This window comes from Megalopta genalis, unplaced genomic scaffold (genome assembly GCF_051020955.1).
Source record: "Megalopta genalis isolate 19385.01 unplaced genomic scaffold, iyMegGena1_principal scaffold0136, whole genome shotgun sequence".
NCBI lineage: Eukaryota > Metazoa > Arthropoda > Insecta > Hymenoptera > Halictidae > Megalopta > Megalopta genalis.
The window spans coordinates 13237-32500 of record NW_027476205.1 but is presented as its reverse complement, the minus strand read 5'-3'; the positions used below and the strand labels follow the sequence as shown (position 1 = coordinate 32500).

The 19264-nt window shown below is 35.7% G+C and overlaps 2 non-coding genes across 2 annotated transcripts; both read right to left on the bottom strand.

Moving 5' to 3' along the window:
• Window positions 1-719: 719 nt before the first annotated feature.
• On the bottom strand, window positions 720-874 carry LOC143262425 (5.8S ribosomal RNA). Its single transcript, XR_013036233.1, has one exon. It is a non-coding gene; the product is annotated as a 5.8S ribosomal RNA (ribosomal RNA).
• Window positions 875-2205: 1331 nt separating this feature from the next.
• LOC143262434 (small subunit ribosomal RNA) lies at window positions 2206-4126 on the bottom strand. The gene has a single exon (XR_013036242.1). It is a non-coding gene; the product is annotated as a small subunit ribosomal RNA (ribosomal RNA).
• Window positions 4127-19264: the final 15138 nt, after the last annotated feature.

Below are 19264 nucleotides of genomic sequence, written 5' to 3'. Positions count from 1 at the left end.
CATAGCCACACCAATAGAAGAGTTTTAGGACGGTAACCCGGGTGGGGTGTTCTTTACTCAGAATATGTGCAACATCGGATCTATATAGCCATCGATACAATTCGTACACAAATGTGTCGTACGAAGAGAGAGACTTTTTTTCCTCTGGCAACATAACGGTAAGAGACATCCTTCCACACTCATAGGTTCCACTCCCTGGGGCTATGATATATATATATACATATAAATTCAAATTCGAAGCAACGGTCACAATTCTACTCTATATTTTTGCGGGTTATGTGTTCTTTCGTTCAATTTCTTTCATGCGTTCGTTCGATCTCTGTACACAGTCTTCACATAGGACAGACTCGTGTAGTACGCTTTCGTGGGTTAAACCCATCTCGTTTCATTTCAGGCGACGTCGGGAGCGCGTTGAAAATGTACCAGTGAAATCTCGATAGTTCTACGGATACGAATCGTCCCGAAAAAGATTTTGTCACCGCTTCGAAGCGGTGTTTCAGACGGGCGGACGTATATAAAACATATACGACACACGACACCGCCTTCCACACTCACGCTAGTTCGAACACGATTTCCATCTCTCTCGAAGACTGTTAGACGTACGTAAAATTTCTCAATATTCATAGGACCGCGACAAACGCCGACGAAGCGCCCATCATTCGCTCGTACGTATATAGGCAACAAGTGCCATCAACGCAAGCAGTTTATAAGTACGTAAACGACCCTCAGCCAGGCGTGGTCCAGGAATTGTATCCGTGGACCGCAATGTGCGTTCGAAATGTCGATGTTCATGTGTCCTGCAGTTCACACGTTGACGCGCAATTAGCTGCGTTCTTCATCGACCCACGAGCCAAGTGATCCACCGTTCAGGGTAATTTTTCCCTTTTATTCTCTCATATATATAATGTGTATTTGCTATCCACCACATTTTTGTGTTATATTTCGGAACAAGCCGATACCCGAAGAGCTCCAACCAGCGCGCGAAGGAGATTCGGGAGTCGTCGTACAACGACATAATTGTCCCTTAAAGAACGAGATATTTCCGTCGAAACCATATATATATGTACGAGCAAATCCAAAACCACTGTTTTCTTGCAAGTTCGACGGTCGGAGCGAATAGAACATTGAAAAGCCTTCTATCGAAGAAACACAGAGAGTATATCACCTCCAAAAACGACGGGGATATGGATATTCAAACTGGACAATTATCAACCCGATACTGGATTCGAAAAGTTTCTCTCTCCTTTCGTCGTTATTTACACCGGACGGACTCACGGCCGGCTCTAGCTGGGTGTCATATATATATACGTCCCACGCTCATGCTGCCACTAGCGCGCAACAGAGTAGGGTGTCAATGACAACGACACAGCATTGAAACGAGCTACACAAGCCGGTCTCTCTTGATACCAATGTAAACGAGCATTAAGTTATCTTCAGACTGCCCGATATTTTCGTCCTTTGGACTTTCCCAACGATTCCTTTTTTTCTTTTTTTTTTTACACCACAGCGAAGACTTGAGGAAGCGTGATTAGCACGCTCGCATCCCTCCCTGTCCTACTACAACTGTGTGTGTGTGTGTGTGTAAAGAAAGAAAAAAGAATACATTGGCTTTCTCTCTATCGAGAAGATGGCCTACGCAACGCAGATCAAAGGCCTAATACGTGTAATATAATACGCGTCTGGCCGTGTATAAATCACGCACGAATGATCTGGTCGGGCCCAACTCTTCTCGTACGCTTATTTTTCCGTGTTGGGGCACTATCATAAAATCACACAAACCCCAACACGTGTGTGTCTTGGAAGGAAGATGGCCTACGCAACGCAGATCAAAGGCCTAATACGTGTAGTACACACGTCTGCCGTGTAAATCACGCACGAATGATCTGGTCGGGCCCAACTCTTCTCCACCACACCACATCCCAACTTTGTACATTTTTATATATTTTTGTGCGTTGGGGCACCTTCATAATCACAAACCCCAACAACACATATATCTCTCTCTCTTTGAAAGATTTGTTGTGGCCTACGCAACGCAGATCAAAGGCCTAATACGTGTAGTACACACGTCTGGCCGTGTAAATCACGCACGAATGATCTGGCGGGCTCAACAATATCTTTTTTTTTTATATGAATTCTTATCCACAAACTAATCGAATTCATTTTCTCTCCTCCTCTCCTCTCTCTTTGAGATATATTGGAACATTGTAATGATCCTTCCGCAGGTTCACCTACGGAAACCTTGTTACGACTTTTACTTCCTCTAAATAATCAAGTTTGGTCATCTTCCCGGCATCATCGGCAATGCCGAAACATTGCCGCGCACCAGTCCGAAGACCTCACTAAATCATTCAATCGGTAGTAGCGACGGGCGGTGTGTACAAAGGGCAGGGACGTAATCAACGCGAGCTTATGACTCGCGCTTACTGGGAATTCCTCGTTCATGGGGAATAATTGCAAGCCCCAATCCCTAGCACGAAGGAGGTTCAGCGGGTTACCCGGGCCTTTCGGCCAGGGAACACACGCTGATTCCTTCAGTGTAGCGCGCGTGCGGCCCAGAACATCTAAGGGCATCACAGACCTGTTATTGCTCAATCTCGTGCGGCTAGAAGCCGCCTGTCCCTCTAAGAAGATTTGTTTGTACGTTGGTAGTAAAAACCCCACCGGCAGAAGCCGAGAGCCTTCGAGATACCATAATTACGTCTATTTAGCAGGCTAGAGTCTCGTTCGTTATCGGAATTAACCAGACAAATCGCTCCACCAACTAAGAACGGCCATGCACCACCACCCACCGAATCAAGAAAGAGCTATCAATCTGTCAATCCTTCCGGTGTCCGGGCCTGGTGAGGTTTCCCGTGTTGAGTCAAATTAAGCCGCAGGCTCCACTCCTGGTGGTGCCCTTCCGTCAATTCCTTTAAGTTTCAGCTTTGCAACCATACTTCCCCCGGAACCCAAAAGCTTTGGTTTCCCGGAAGCTGCCCGCCGAGTCATCGTAGGAACTTCGGCGGATCGCTAGCTGGCATCGTTTATGGTTAGAACTAGGGCGGTATCTGATCGCCTTCGAACCTCTAACTTTCGTTCTTGATTAATGAAAACATTTTTGGCAAATGCTTTCGCTTCTGTCCGTCTTGCGACGATCCAAGAATTTCACCTCTAACGTCGCAATACGAATGCCCCCATCTGTCCCTATTAATCATTACCTCGGGGTTCCGAAAACCAACAAAATAGAACCGAGGTCCTATTCCATTATTCCATGCACACAGTATTCAGGCGAAGGTAGCCTGCTTTGAGCACTCTAATTTGTTCAAAGTAAACGTACCGGCCCACCTCGACACTCAGTGAAGAGCACCGCGATGGGATATTAGTTGGACCGCCCCGTGAAGAGCAAAGCCCACCGGTAGGACGTACCACATAATGCCAGTTAAACACCGCGAGCGATGAACCGACACTGTGACACACAGATTCAACTACGAGCTTTTTAACCGCAACAACTTTAATATACGCTATTGGAGCTGGAATTACCGCGGCTGCTGGCACCAGACTTGCCCTCCAATGGATCCTCGTTAAAGGATTTAAAGTGTACTCATTCCGATTACGGGGCCTCGGATGAGTCCCGTATCGTTATTTTTCGTCACTACCTCCCCGTGCCGGGAGTGGGTAATTTGCGCGCCTGCTGCCTTCCTTGGATGTGGTAGCCGTTTCTCAGGCTCCCTCTCCGGAATCGAACCCTGATTCCCCGTTACCCGTTACAACCATGGTAGGCGCAGAACCTACCATCGACAGTTGATAAGGCAGACATTTGAAAGATGCGTCGCCGGTGCTATAAGACCATGCGATCAGCACAAAGTTATTCAGAGTCACCAAAGCAAACGATGGACGAGTGTAAACACCCGCCACCGATTGGTTTTGATCTAATAAAAGCGTTCCTACCATCTCTGGTCGGAACTCTGTTTTGCATGTATTAGCTCTAGAATTACCACAGTTATCCAAGTAAATTTTAGTACGATCTAAGAAACCATAACTGATTTAATGAGCCATTCGCGGTTTCACCTTAATACGGCATGTACTGAGACATGCATGGCTTAATCTTTGAGACAAGCATATGACTACTGGCAGGATCAACCAGGGAACTATACAATATGTATATATAAAATGGACAAAATTTAAATCCTTTTCCATCGTCGCCTGTTTCATATATATATGTCAGGTCGACACACCACTTTTCTCTTTCAAATATGTACAAGTTTTGCCACATTCCGCGCTTGTAACATATCTTCTTTAACGCTCAATTTCTTTCATTTTTCTACCATACAGATATTTTACCGTACGCCCAAAAACGTACGTATTATATTTTTGTTCTATCGTAAAATCACATTTTTCTACGTACGCCAGCTTCGTACGTTTCTATCTTTGCCTTCATAAAATCACAAGATAATTTTATCTTCAAGAGTCTCGCTATTAACATCTTGTAAGATAAATGTACGTCCCAGCTAAAACGTACAAATACTTCAAGTTAAGTAATAATATATCATCGCTATTGACAAATTTTTAAGATCCAAGACACAGTTCTCTCTATATGTTTTAATATTTTTTATGTACTCAAATATATTCAAAGGAAAAAGTACATGGGTGATGCCATAGTCGTGGAAGCGCGTACGCTCACGCTGATCTTCTGACCGCCGGAAGCACGAAACCTCTGATCTGGGCAAAATCGGCAAGCCGAGGAAGAACGGACAGGACACATGCTGGACTGGCGAGAAAGCGTGTTCTTCCGCTCGCGCTAGGCATTTCGATTTCTGACACCTCTTGATTTAAAAAATCAGTTTTTTGATAGTTTTCTCTCTCCACTGGGCTATTCATTTTAGCCACAGTTTTCAATTGGTACGATTTGCTTCCAAATCTTACAGATGCATTTTAAAAAATTTTTCCATCGCTCGGACAGAAGAGTCGATTGCTCAGTGAGTACGAGTATACATACAAAGTGCATACGGGTAACCAACCCCGTAGGGCTTGCCACATATGGGCCATTCGGTCAAAGACACCGACCCGTGGCCACGCTGTGTGGAGAAAAGTCCGTAACGTAAACGGCACGAAACAGTCAGGACTGAAGCCCCGAAGGAGCTCTGAGACAGCTTCTCGACCGAGATCGTAGAATTGGCCCAAAACCCGCTCTGCTCCGTCCGCCTCGCACGGACCGTGTATCTCTTATAGATACCGAACGGCCGGCAAGGACGCCGGCGCCGCCGGCCGAATAGCACGCGCGCTTACGAGTGTAAACCGCCGCGGCAACAGACCGCCCGGCCGTGCTGTTGTAACATAGCGCGTGAACGAACGAAAAAAAAATTTATAGTAAACATTAAAATAAATTACACCACCGTACACTAGACAAAAAATTACACATTTTTTCCCAATATGAAAATTTTCACAAACTTTTCAAAGTCCCATCGCATCGAGTAAACTTTTTTAATAACGCTTCCGCACGATTCTAAATGCTTAATCCATATGTGAAATCGTTCACTGATCACGAATATCGTATTTAAAAAAATTACAAAAATTTATTTTTCCAAATAATCAAAAAAAACCGAAAAATCACAAGAGTAAAGTACCATTATTTTAAACAATATGTCGTTCTAAATGCTTAATCCCTATGTAAAAAAGTTATCTAAGCAAGAATATGTAATTGAAAAAAATTAGAAAAATTTATTTTAGCCGTAAATCGAAAATAATGGGGACACCGGAGCTGTTCGAAGCGCCGAGACGCGCCGCGTACGGCCGAATATTTTCTAAGTCCCAACGTACCGATCAAGAGTAAAGTACCATTTTCCTACATTAGATTTCGTTCTAAATGCTTAATCCCTATGTAAAAACGTTAGTTAAGCAAGAATATCGTATTTTTAAAAAAATCTAATGATAGGATTTCCCAGAAAATTGAAAAAACCGTAAAATGTCAAGAGTAAAGTGCCATTTTCTGACATTAGATTTCGTTCTAAATGCTTAATCCCTATGTAGAAACGTTAGTTAAGCAAGAATATCGTATTTTTAAAAAAATCTAATGATAGGATTTTTCAGAAAATTGAAAAAACCGTAAAATGTCAAGAGTAAAGTGCCCTTATTTTAAACAATGTATCGTTCTAAATGCTTAATCCCTATGTAAAAAAGTTATTTTAGCAGGAATATGTTATTGAAAAAAATTAGAAAAATTTATTTTAGCCGTAAATCGAAAATAATGGGGACACCGGAGCTGTTCGAAGCGCCGAGCGCGCCGCGTACGCCCGAATATTTTCAAAGTCCCAACGTACCGATCAAGAGTAAAGTACCATTTTCCTACATTAGATTTCGTTCTAAATGCTTAATCCCTATGTAAAAACGTTAGTTAAGCAAGAATATCGTATTTTTAAAAAAATCTAATGATAGGATTTCCCAGAAAATTGAAAAAACCGAAAAATGTCAAGAGTAAAGTGCCATTTTCTGACATCAGATTTCGTTCTAAATGCTTAATCCCTATGTAGAAACGTTAGTTAAGCAAGAATATCGTATTTTTAAAAAAATCTAATGATAGGATTTTTCAGAAAATTGAAAAAACCGTAAAATGTCAAGAGTAAAGTGCCCTTATTTTAAACAATGTATCGTTCTAAATGCTTAATCCCTATGTAAAAAAGTTATTTTAGCAGGAATATGTTATTGAAAAAAATTAGAAAAATTTATTTTAGCCGTAAATCGAAAATAATGGGGACACCGGAGCTGTTCGAAGCGCCGAGCGCGCCGCGTACGCCCGAATATTTTCAAAGTCCCAACGTACCGATCAAGAGTAAAGTACCATTTTCCTACATTAGATTTCGTTCTAAATACTTAATCCCTATGTAAAAACGTTAGTTAAGCAAGAATATCGTATTTTTAAAAAAATCTAATGATAGGATTTTCCAGAAAATTGAAAAAACCGAAAAATGTCAAGAGTAAAGTGCCATTTTCTGACATTAGATTTCGTTCTAAATGCTTAATCCCTATGTAGAAACGTTAGTTAAGCAAGAATATCGTATTTTTAAAAAAATCTAATGATAGGATTTTTCAGAAAATTGAAAAAACCGTAAAATGTCAAGAGTAAAGTGCCCTTATTTTAAACAATGTATCGTTCTAAATGCTTAATCCCTATGTAAAAAAGTTATTTTAGCAGGAATATGTTATTGAATAAAATGAGAAAAATTTATTTTAGCCGTAAATCGAAAATAATGGATCGAGCGAATCGGTCGATTGCGCCGAGACGCGCCATGATGCAACAGACGAGCGATTGGAACGCCCGAATATTTTCAAAGTCCCAACGTACCGATCAAGAGTAAAGTACCATTTTCCTACATTAGATTTCGTTCTAAATGCTTAATCCCTATGTAAAAACGTTAGTTAAGCAAGAATATCGTATTTTTAAAAAAATCTAATGATAGGATTTCCCAGAAAATTGAAAAAACCGAAAAATGTCAAGAGTAAAGTGCCATTTTCTGACATTAGATTTCGTTCTAAATGCTTAATCCCTATGTAGAAACGTTAGTTAAGCAAGAATATCGTATTTTTAAAAAAATCTAATGATAGGATTTTTCAGAAAATTGAAAAAACCGTAAAATGTCAAGAGTAAAGTGCCCTTATTTTAAACAATGTATCGTTCTAAATGCTTAATCCCTATGTAAAAAAGTTATTTTAGCAGGAATATGTTATTGAATAAAATGAGAAAAATTTATTTTAGCCGTAAATCGAAAATAATGGATCGAGCGAATCGGTCGATTGCGCCGAGACGCGCTATGATGCAACAGACGAGCGATTGGAACGCCCGAATATTTTCAAAGTCCCAACGTACCGATCAAGAGTAAAGTACCATTTTCCTACATTAGATTTCGTTCTAAATACTTAATCCCTATGTAAAAACGTTAGTTAAGCAAGAATATCGTATTTTTAAAAAAATCTAATGATAGGATTTTCCAGAAAATTGAAAAAACCGAAAAATGTCAAGAGTAAAGTGCCATTTTCTGACATTAGATTTCGTTCTAAATGCTTAATCCCTATGTAGAAACGTTAGTTAAGCAAGAATATCGTATTTTTAAAAAAATCTAATGATAGGATTTTTCAGAAAATTGAAAAAACCGTAAAATGTCAAGAGTAAAGTGCCCTTATTTTAAACAATGTATCGTTCTAAATGCTTAATCCCTATGTAAAAAAGTTATTTTAGCAGGAATATGTTATTGAAAAAAATTAGAAAAATTTATTTTAGCCGTAAATCGAAAATAATGGGGACACCGGAGCTGTTCGAAGCGCCGAGCGCGCCGCGTACGCCCGAATATTTTCAAAGTCCCAACGTACCGATCAAGAGTAAAGTACCATTTTCCTACATTAGATTTCGTTCTAAATACTTAATCCCTATGTAAAAACGTTAGTTAAGCAAGAATATCGTATTTTTAAAAAAATCTAATGATAGGATTTTCCAGAAAATTGAAAAAACCGAAAAATGTCAAGAGTAAAGTGCCATTTTCTGACATTAGATTTCGTTCTAAATGCTTAATCCCTATGTAGAAACGTTAGTTAAGCAAGAATATCGTATTCTTAAAAAAATCTAATGATAGGATTTTTCAGAAAATTGAAAAAACCGTAAAATGTCAAGAGTAAAGTGCCCTTATTTTAAACAATGTATCGTTCTAAATGCTTAATCCCTATGTAAAAAAGTTATTTAAGCAAGAATATGTTATTGAATAAAATGAGAAAAATTTATTTTAGCCGTAAATCGAAAATAATGGATCGAGCGAATCGGTCGATTGCGCCGAGACGCGCCATGATGCAACAGACGAGCGATTGGAACGCCCGAATATTTTCAAAGTCCCAACGTACCGATCAAGAGTAAAGTACCATTTTCCTACATTAGATTTCGTTCTAAATGCTTAATCCCTATGTAAAAACGTTAGTTAAGCAAGAATATCGTATTTTTAAAAAAATCTAATGATAGGATTTCCCAGAAAATTGAAAAAACCGAAAAATGTCAAGAGTAAAGTGCCATTTTCTGACATTAGATTTCGTTCTAAATGCTTAATCCCTATGTAGAAACGTTAGTTAAGCAAGAATATCGTATTTTTAAAAAAATCTAATGATAGGATTTTTCAGAAAATTGAAAAAACCGTAAAATCACAAGAGTAAAGTACCATTATTTTAAACAATATGTCGTTCTAAATGCTTAATCCCTATGTAAAAAAGTTATCTAAGCAAGAATATGTAATTGAAAAAAATTAGAAAAATTTATTTTAGCCGTAAATCGAAAATAATGGGGACACCGGAGCTGTTCGAAGCGCCGAGACGCGCCGCGTACGGCCGAATATTTTCTAAGTCCCAACGTACCGATCAAGAGTAAAGTACCATTTTCCTACATTAGATTTCGTTCTAAATGCTTAATCCCTATGTAAAAACGTTAGTTAAGCAAGAATATCGTATTTTTAAAAAAATCTAATGATAGGATTTCCCAGAAAATTGAAAAAACCGTAAAATGTCAAGAGTAAAGTGCCATTTTCTGACATTAGATTTCGTTCTAAATGCTTAATCCCTATGTAGAAACGTTAGTTAAGCAAGAATATCGTATTTTTAAAAAAATCTAATGATAGGATTTTTCAGAAAATTGAAAAAACCGTAAAATGTCAAGAGTAAAGTGCCCTTATTTTAAACAATGTATCGTTCTAAATGCTTAATCCCTATGTAAAAAAGTTATTTTAGCAGGAATATGTTATTGAAAAAAATTAGAAAAATTTATTTTAGCCGTAAATCGAAAATAATGGGGACACCGGAGCTGTTCGAAGCGCCGAGCGCGCCGCGTACGCCCGAATATTTTCAAAGTCCCAACGTACCGATCAAGAGTAAAGTACCATTTTCCTACATTAGATTTCGTTCTAAATGCTTAATCCCTATGTAAAAACGTTAGTTAAGCAAGAATATCGTATTTTTAAAAAAATCTAATGATAGGATTTCCCAGAAAATTGAAAAAACCGAAAAATGTCAAGAGTAAAGTGCCATTTTCTGACATCAGATTTCGTTCTAAATGCTTAATCCCTATGTAGAAACGTTAGTTAAGCAAGAATATCGTATTTTTAAAAAAATCTAATGATAGGATTTTTCAGAAAATTGAAAAAACCGTAAAATGTCAAGAGTAAAGTGCCCTTATTTTAAACAATGTATCGTTCTAAATGCTTAATCCCTATGTAAAAAAGTTATTTTAGCAGGAATATGTTATTGAAAAAAATTAGAAAAATTTATTTTAGCCGTAAATCGAAAATAATGGGGACACCGGAGCTGTTCGAAGCGCCGAGCGCGCCGCGTACGCCCGAATATTTTCAAAGTCCCAACGTACCGATCAAGAGTAAAGTACCATTTTCCTACATTAGATTTCGTTCTAAATACTTAATCCCTATGTAAAAACGTTAGTTAAGCAAGAATATCGTATTTTTAAAAAAATCTAATGATAGGATTTTCCAGAAAATTGAAAAAACCGAAAAATGTCAAGAGTAAAGTGCCATTTTCTGACATTAGATTTCGTTCTAAATGCTTAATCCCTATGTAGAAACGTTAGTTAAGCAAGAATATCGTATTTTTAAAAAAATCTAATGATAGGATTTTTCAGAAAATTGAAAAAACCGTAAAATGTCAAGAGTAAAGTGCCCTTATTTTAAACAATGTATCGTTCTAAATGCTTAATCCCTATGTAAAAAAGTTATTTTAGCAGGAATATGTTATTGAATAAAATGAGAAAAATTTATTTTAGCCGTAAATCGAAAATAATGGATCGAGCGAATCGGTCGATTGCGCCGAGACGCGCCATGATGCAACAGACGAGCGATTGGAACGCCCGAATATTTTCAAAGTCCCAACGTACCGATCAAGAGTAAAGTACCATTTTCCTACATTAGATTTCGTTCTAAATGCTTAATCCCTATGTAAAAACGTTAGTTAAGCAAGAATATCGTATTTTTAAAAAAATCTAATGATAGGATTTCCCAGAAAATTGAAAAAACCGAAAAATGTCAAGAGTAAAGTGCCATTTTCTGACATTAGATTTCGTTCTAAATGCTTAATCCCTATGTAGAAACGTTAGTTAAGCAAGAATATCGTATTTTTAAAAAAATCTAATGATAGGATTTTTCAGAAAATTGAAAAAACCGTAAAATGTCAAGAGTAAAGTGCCCTTATTTTAAACAATGTATCGTTCTAAATGCTTAATCCCTATGTAAAAAAGTTATTTTAGCAGGAATATGTTATTGAATAAAATGAGAAAAATTTATTTTAGCCGTAAATCGAAAATAATGGATCGAGCGAATCGGTCGATTGCGCCGAGACGCGCCATGATGCAACAGACGAGCGATTGGAACGCCCGAATATTTTCAAAGTCCCAACGTACCGATCAAGAGTAAAGTACCATTTTCCTACATTAGATTTCGTTCTAAATGCTTAATCCCTATGTAAAAACGTTAGTTAAGCAAGAATATCGTATTTTTAAAAAAATCTAATGATAGGATTTCCCAGAAAATTGAAAAAACCGTAAAATGTCAAGAGTAAAGTGCCATTTTCTGACATTAGATTTCGTTCTAAATGCTTAATCCCTATGTAGAAACGTTAGTTAAGCAAGAATATCGTATTTTTAAAAAAATCTAATGATAGGATTTTTCAGAAAATTGAAAAAACCGTAAAATGTCAAGAGTAAAGTGCCCTTATTTTAAACAATGTATCGTTCTAAATGCTTAATCCCTATGTAAAAAAGTTATTTTAGCAGGAATATGTTATTGAAAAAAATTAGAAAAATTTATTTTAGCCGTAAATCGAAAATAATGGGGACACCGGAGCTGTTCGAAGCGCCGAGCGCGCCGCGTACGCCCGAATATTTTCAAAGTCCCAACGTACCGATCAAGAGTAAAGTACCATTTTCCTACATTAGATTTCGTTCTAAATGCTTAATCCCTATGTAAAAACGTTAGTTAAGCAAGAATATCGTATTTTTAAAAAAATCTAATGATAGGATTTCCCAGAAAATTGAAAAAACCGAAAAATGTCAAGAGTAAAGTGCCATTTTCTGACATCAGATTTCGTTCTAAATGCTTAATCCCTATGTAGAAACGTTAGTTAAGCAAGAATATCGTATTTTTAAAAAAATCTAATGATAGGATTTTTCAGAAAATTGAAAAAACCGTAAAATGTCAAGAGTAAAGTGCCCTTATTTTAAACAATGTATCGTTCTAAATGCTTAATCCCTATGTAAAAAAGTTATTTTAGCAGGAATATGTTATTGAAAAAAATTAGAAAAATTTATTTTAGCCGTAAATCGAAAATAATGGGGACACCGGAGCTGTTCGAAGCGCCGAGCGCGCCGCGTACGCCCGAATATTTTCAAAGTCCCAACGTACCGATCAAGAGTAAAGTACCATTTTCCTACATTAGATTTCGTTCTAAATACTTAATCCCTATGTAAAAACGTTAGTTAAGCAAGAATATCGTATTTTTAAAAAAATCTAATGATAGGATTTTCCAGAAAATTGAAAAAACCGAAAAATGTCAAGAGTAAAGTGCCATTTTCTGACATTAGATTTCGTTCTAAATGCTTAATCCCTATGTAGAAACGTTAGTTAAGCAAGAATATCGTATTTTTAAAAAAATCTAATGATAGGATTTTTCAGAAAATTGAAAAAACCGTAAAATGTCAAGAGTAAAGTGCCCTTATTTTAAACAATGTATCGTTCTAAATGCTTAATCCCTATGTAAAAAAGTTATTTTAGCAGGAATATGTTATTGAATAAAATGAGAAAAATTTATTTTAGCCGTAAATCGAAAATAATGGATCGAGCGAATCGGTCGATTGCGCCGAGACGCGCCATGATGCAACAGACGAGCGATTGGAACGCCCGAATATTTTCAAAGTCCCAACGTACCGATCAAGAGTAAAGTACCATTTTCCTACATTAGATTTCGTTCTAAATGCTTAATCCCTATGTAAAAACGTTAGTTAAGCAAGAATATCGTATTTTTAAAAAAATCTAATGATAGGATTTCCCAGAAAATTGAAAAAACCGAAAAATGTCAAGAGTAAAGTGCCATTTTCTGACATTAGATTTCGTTCTAAATGCTTAATCCCTATGTAGAAACGTTAGTTAAGCAAGAATATCGTATTTTTAAAAAAATCTAATGATAGGATTTTTCAGAAAATTGAAAAAACCGTAAAATGTCAAGAGTAAAGTGCCCTTATTTTAAACAATGTATCGTTCTAAATGCTTAATCCCTATGTAAAAAAGTTATTTTAGCAGGAATATGTTATTGAATAAAATGAGAAAAATTTATTTTAGCCGTAAATCGAAAATAATGGATCGAGCGAATCGGTCGATTGCGCCGAGACGCGCCATGATGCAACAGACGAGCGATTGGAACGCCCGAATATTTTCAAAGTCCCAACGTACCGATCAAGAGTAAAGTACCATTTTCCTACATTAGATTTCGTTCTAAATGCTTAATCCCTATGTAAAAACGTTAGTTAAGCAAGAATATCGTATTTTTAAAAAAATCTAATGATAGGATTTCCCAGAAAATTGAAAAAACCGAAAAATGTCAAGAGTAAAGTGCCATTTTCTGACATTAGATTTCGTTCTAAATGCTTAATCCCTATGTAGAAACGTTAGTTAAGCAAGAATATCGTATTTTTAAAAAAATCTAATGATAGGATTTTTCAGAAAATTGAAAAAACCGTAAAATGTCAAGAGTAAAGTGCCCTTATTTTAAACAATGTATCGTTCTAAATGCTTAATCCCTATGTAAAAAAGTTATTTTAGCAGGAATATGTTATTGAATAAAATGAGAAAAATTTATTTTAGCCGTAAATCGAAAATAATGGATCGAGCGAATCGGTCGATTGCGCCGAGACGCGCCATGATGCAACAGACGAGCGATTGGAACGCCCGAATATTTTCAAAGTCCCAACGTACCGATCAAGAGTAAAGTACCATTTTCCTACATTAGATTTCGTTCTAAATGCTTAATCCCTATGTAAAAACGTTAGTTAAGCAAGAATATCGTATTTTTAAAAAAATCTAATGATAGGATTTCCCAGAAAATTGAAAAAACCGTAAAATGTCAAGAGTAAAGTGCCATTTTCTGACATTAGATTTCGTTCTAAATGCTTAATCCCTATGTAGAAACGTTAGTTAAGCAAGAATATCGTATTTTTAAAAAAATCTAATGATAGGATTTTTCAGAAAATTGAAAAAACCGTAAAATGTCAAGAGTAAAGTGCCCTTATTTTAAACAATGTATCGTTCTAAATGCTTAATCCCTATGTAAAAAAGTTATTTTAGCAGGAATATGTTATTGAAAAAAATTAGAAAAATTTATTTTAGCCGTAAATCGAAAATAATGGGGACACCGGAGCTGTTCGAAGCGCCGAGCGCGCCGCGTACGCCCGAATATTTTCAAAGTCCCAACGTACCGATCAAGAGTAAAGTACCATTTTCCTACATTAGATTTCGTTCTAAATGCTTAATCCCTATGTAAAAACGTTAGTTAAGCAAGAATATCGTATTTTTAAAAAAATCTAATGATAGGATTTCCCAGAAAATTGAAAAAACCGAAAAATGTCAAGAGTAAAGTGCCATTTTCTGACATCAGATTTCGTTCTAAATGCTTAATCCCTATGTAGAAACGTTAGTTAAGCAAGAATATCGTATTTTTAAAAAAATCTAATGATAGGATTTCCCAGAAAATTGAAAAAACCGAAAAATGTCAAGAGTAAAGTGCCATTTTCTGACATTAGATTTCGTTCTAAATGCTTAATCCCTATGTAGAAACGTTAGTTAAGCAAGAATATCGTATTTTTAAAAAAATCTAATGATAGGATTTTTCAGAAAATTGAAAAAACCGTAAAATCACAAGAGTAAAGTACCATTATTTTAAACAATATGTCGTTCTAAATGCTTAATCCCTATGTAAAAAAGTTATCTAAGCAAGAATATGTAATTGAAAAAAATTAGAAAAATTTATTTTAGCCGTAAATCGAAAATAATGGGGACACCGGAGCTGTTCGAAGCGCCGAGACGCGCCGCGTACGGCCGAATATTTTCTAAGTCCCAACGTACCGATCAAGAGTAAAGTACCATTTTCCTACATTAGATTTCGTTCTAAATGCTTAATCCCTATGTAAAAACGTTAGTTAAGCAAGAATATCGTATTTTTAAAAAAATCTAATGATAGGATTTCCCAGAAAATTGAAAAAACCGTAAAATGTCAAGAGTAAAGTGCCATTTTCTGACATTAGATTTCGTTCTAAATGCTTAATCCCTATGTAGAAACGTTAGTTAAGCAAGAATATCGTATTTTTAAAAAAATCTAATGATAGGATTTTTCAGAAAATTGAAAAAACCGTAAAATGTCAAGAGTAAAGTGCCCTTATTTTAAACAATGTATCGTTCTAAATGCTTAATCCCTATGTAAAAAAGTTATTTTAGCAGGAATATGTTATTGAAAAAAATTAGAAAAATTTATTTTAGCCGTAAATCGAAAATAATGGGGACACCGGAGCTGTTCGAAGCGCCGAGCGCGCCGCGTACGCCCGAATATTTTCAAAGTCCCAACGTACCGATCAAGAGTAAAGTACCATTTTCCTACATTAGATTTCGTTCTAAATGCTTAATCCCTATGTAAAAACGTTAGTTAAGCAAGAATATCGTATTTTTAAAAAAATCTAATGATAGGATTTCCCAGAAAATTGAAAAAACCGAAAAATGTCAAGAGTAAAGTGCCATTTTCTGACATCAGATTTCGTTCTAAATGCTTAATCCCTATGTAGAAACGTTAGTTAAGCAAGAATATCGTATTTTTAAAAAAATCTAATGATAGGATTTTTCAGAAAATTGAAAAAACCGTAAAATGTCAAGAGTAAAGTGCCCTTATTTTAAACAATGTATCGTTCTAAATGCTTAATCCCTATGTAAAAAAGTTATTTTAGCAGGAATATGTTATTGAAAAAAATTAGAAAAATTTATTTTAGCCGTAAATCGAAAATAATGGGGACACCGGAGCTGTTCGAAGCGCCGAGCGCGCCGCGTACGCCCGAATATTTTCAAAGTCCCAACGTACCGATCAAGAGTAAAGTACCATTTTCCTACATTAGATTTCGTTCTAAATACTTAATCCCTATGTAAAAACGTTAGTTAAGCAAGAATATCGTATTTTTAAAAAAATCTAATGATAGGATTTTCCAGAAAATTGAAAAAACCGAAAAATGTCAAGAGTAAAGTGCCATTTTCTGACATTAGATTTCGTTCTAAATGCTTAATCCCTATGTAGAAACGTTAGTTAAGCAAGAATATCGTATTTTTAAAAAAATCTAATGATAGGATTTTTCAGAAAATTGAAAAAACCGTAAAATGTCAAGAGTAAAGTGCCCTTATTTTAAACAATGTATCGTTCTAAATGCTTAATCCCTATGTAAAAAAGTTATTTTAGCAGGAATATGTTATTGAATAAAATGAGAAAAATTTATTTTAGCCGTAAATCGAAAATAATGGATCGAGCGAATCGGTCGATTGCGCCGAGACGCGCCATGATGCAACAGACGAGCGATTGGAACGCCCGAATATTTTCAAAGTCCCAACGTACCGATCAAGAGTAAAGTACCATTTTCCTACATTAGATTTCGTTCTAAATGCTTAATCCCTATGTAAAAACGTTAGTTAAGCAAGAATATCGTATTTTTAAAAAAATCTAATGATAGGATTTCCCAGAAAATTGAAAAAACCGAAAAATGTCAAGAGTAAAGTGCCATTTTCTGACATTAGATTTCGTTCTAAATGCTTAATCCCTATGTAGAAACGTTAGTTAAGCAAGAATATCGTATTTTTAAAAAAATCTAATGATAGGATTTTTCAGAAAATTGAAAAAACCGTAAAATGTCAAGAGTAAAGTGCCCTTATTTTAAACAATGTATCGTTCTAAATGCTTAATCCCTATGTAAAAAAGTTATTTTAGCAGGAATATGTTATTGAATAAAATGAGAAAAATTTATTTTAGCCGTAAATCGAAAATAATGGATCGAGCGAATCGGTCGATTGCGCCGAGACGCGCCATGATGCAACAGACGAGCGATTGGAACGCCCGAATATTTTCAAAGTCCCAACGTACCGATCAAGAGTAAAGTACCATTTTCCTACATTAGATTTCGTTCTAAATGCTTAATCCCTATGTAAAAACGTTAGTTAAGCAAGAATATCGTATTTTTAAAAAAATCTAATGATAGGATTTCCCAGAAAATTGAAAAAACCGTAAAATGTCAAGAGTAAAGTGCCATTTTCTGACATTAGATTTCGTTCTAAATGCTTAATCCCTATGTAGAAACGTTAGTTAAGCAAGAATATCGTATTTTTAAAAAAATCTAATGATAGGATTTTTCAGAAAATTGAAAAAACCGTAAAATGTCAAGAGTAAAGTGCCCTTATTTTAAACAATGTATCGTTCTAAATGCTTAATCCCTATGTAAAAAAGTTATTTTAGCAGGAATATGTTATTGAAAAAAATTAGAAAAATTTATTTTAGCCGTAAATCGAAAATAATGGGGACACCGGAGCTGTTCGAAGCGCCGAGCGCGCCGCGTACGCCCGAATATTTTCAAAGTCCCAACGTACCGATCAAGAGTAAAGTACCATTTTCCTACATTAGATTTCGTTCTAAATGCTTAATCCCTATGTAAAAACGTTAGTTAAGCAAGAATATCGTATTTTTAAAAAAATCTAATGATAGGATTTCCCAGAAAATTGAAAAAACCGAAAAATGTCAAGAGTAAAGTGCCATTTTCTGACATCAGATTTCGTTCTAAATGCTTAATCCCTATGTAGAAACGTTAGTTAAGCAAGAATATCGTATTTTTAAAAAAATCTAATGATAGGATTTTTCAGAAAATTGAAAAAACCGTAAAATGTCAAGAGTAAAGTGCCCTTATTTTAAACAATGTATCGTTCTAAATGCTTAATCCCTATGTAAAAAAGTTATTTTAGCAGGAATATGTTATTGAAAAAAATTAGAAAAATTTATTTTAGCCGTAAATCGAAAATAATGGGGACACCGGAGCTGTTCGAAGCGCCGAGCGCGCCGCGTACGCCCGAATATTTTCAAAGTCCCAACGTACCGATCAAGAGTAAAGTACCATTTTCCTACATTAGATTTCGTTCTAAATACTTAATCCCTATGTAAAAACGTTAGTTAAGCAAGAATATCGTATTTTTAAAAAAATCTAATGATAGGATTTTCCAGAAAATTGAAAAAACCGAAAAATGTCAAGAGTAAAGTGCCATTTTCTGACATTAGATTTCGTTCTAAATGCTTAATCCCTATGTAGAAACGTTAGTTAAGCAAGAATATCGTATTTTTAAAAAAATCTAATGATAGGATTTTTCAGAAAATTGAAAAAACCGTAAAATGTCAAGAGTAAAGTGCCCTTATTTTAAACAATGTATCGTTCTAAATGCTTAATCCCTATGTAAAAAAGTTATTTTAGCAGGAATATGTTATTGAATAAAATGAGAAAAATTTATTTTAGCCGTAAATCGAAAATAATGGATCGAGCGAATCGGTCGATTGCGCCGAGACGCGCCATGATGCAACAGACGAGCGATTGGAACGCCCGAATATTTTCAAAGTCCCAACGTACCGATCAAGAGTAAAGTACCATTTTCCTACATTAGATTTCGTTCTAAATGCTTAATCCCTATGTAAAAACGTTAGTTAAGCAAGAATATCGTATTTTTAAAAAAATCTAATGATAGGATTTCCCAGAAAATTGAAAAAACCGAAAAATGTCAAGAGTAAAGTGCCATTTTCTGACATTAGATTTCGTTCTAAATGCTTAATCCCTATGTAGAAACGTTAGTTAAGCAAGAATATCGTATTTTTAAAAAAATCTAATGATAGGATTTTTCAGAAAATTGAAAAAACCGTAAAATGTCAAGAGTAAAGTGCCCTTATTTTAAACAATGTATCGTTCTAAATGCTTAATCCCTATGTAAAAAAGTTATTTTAGCAGGAATATGTTATTGAATAAAATGAGAAAAATTTATTTTAGCCGTAAATCGAAAATAATGGATCGAGCGAATCGGTCGATTGCGCCGAGACGCGCCATGATGCAACAGACGAGCGATTGGAACGCCCGAATATTTTCAAAGTCCCAACGTACCGATCAAGAGTAAAGTACCATTTTCCTACATTAGATTTCGTTCTAAATGCTTAATCC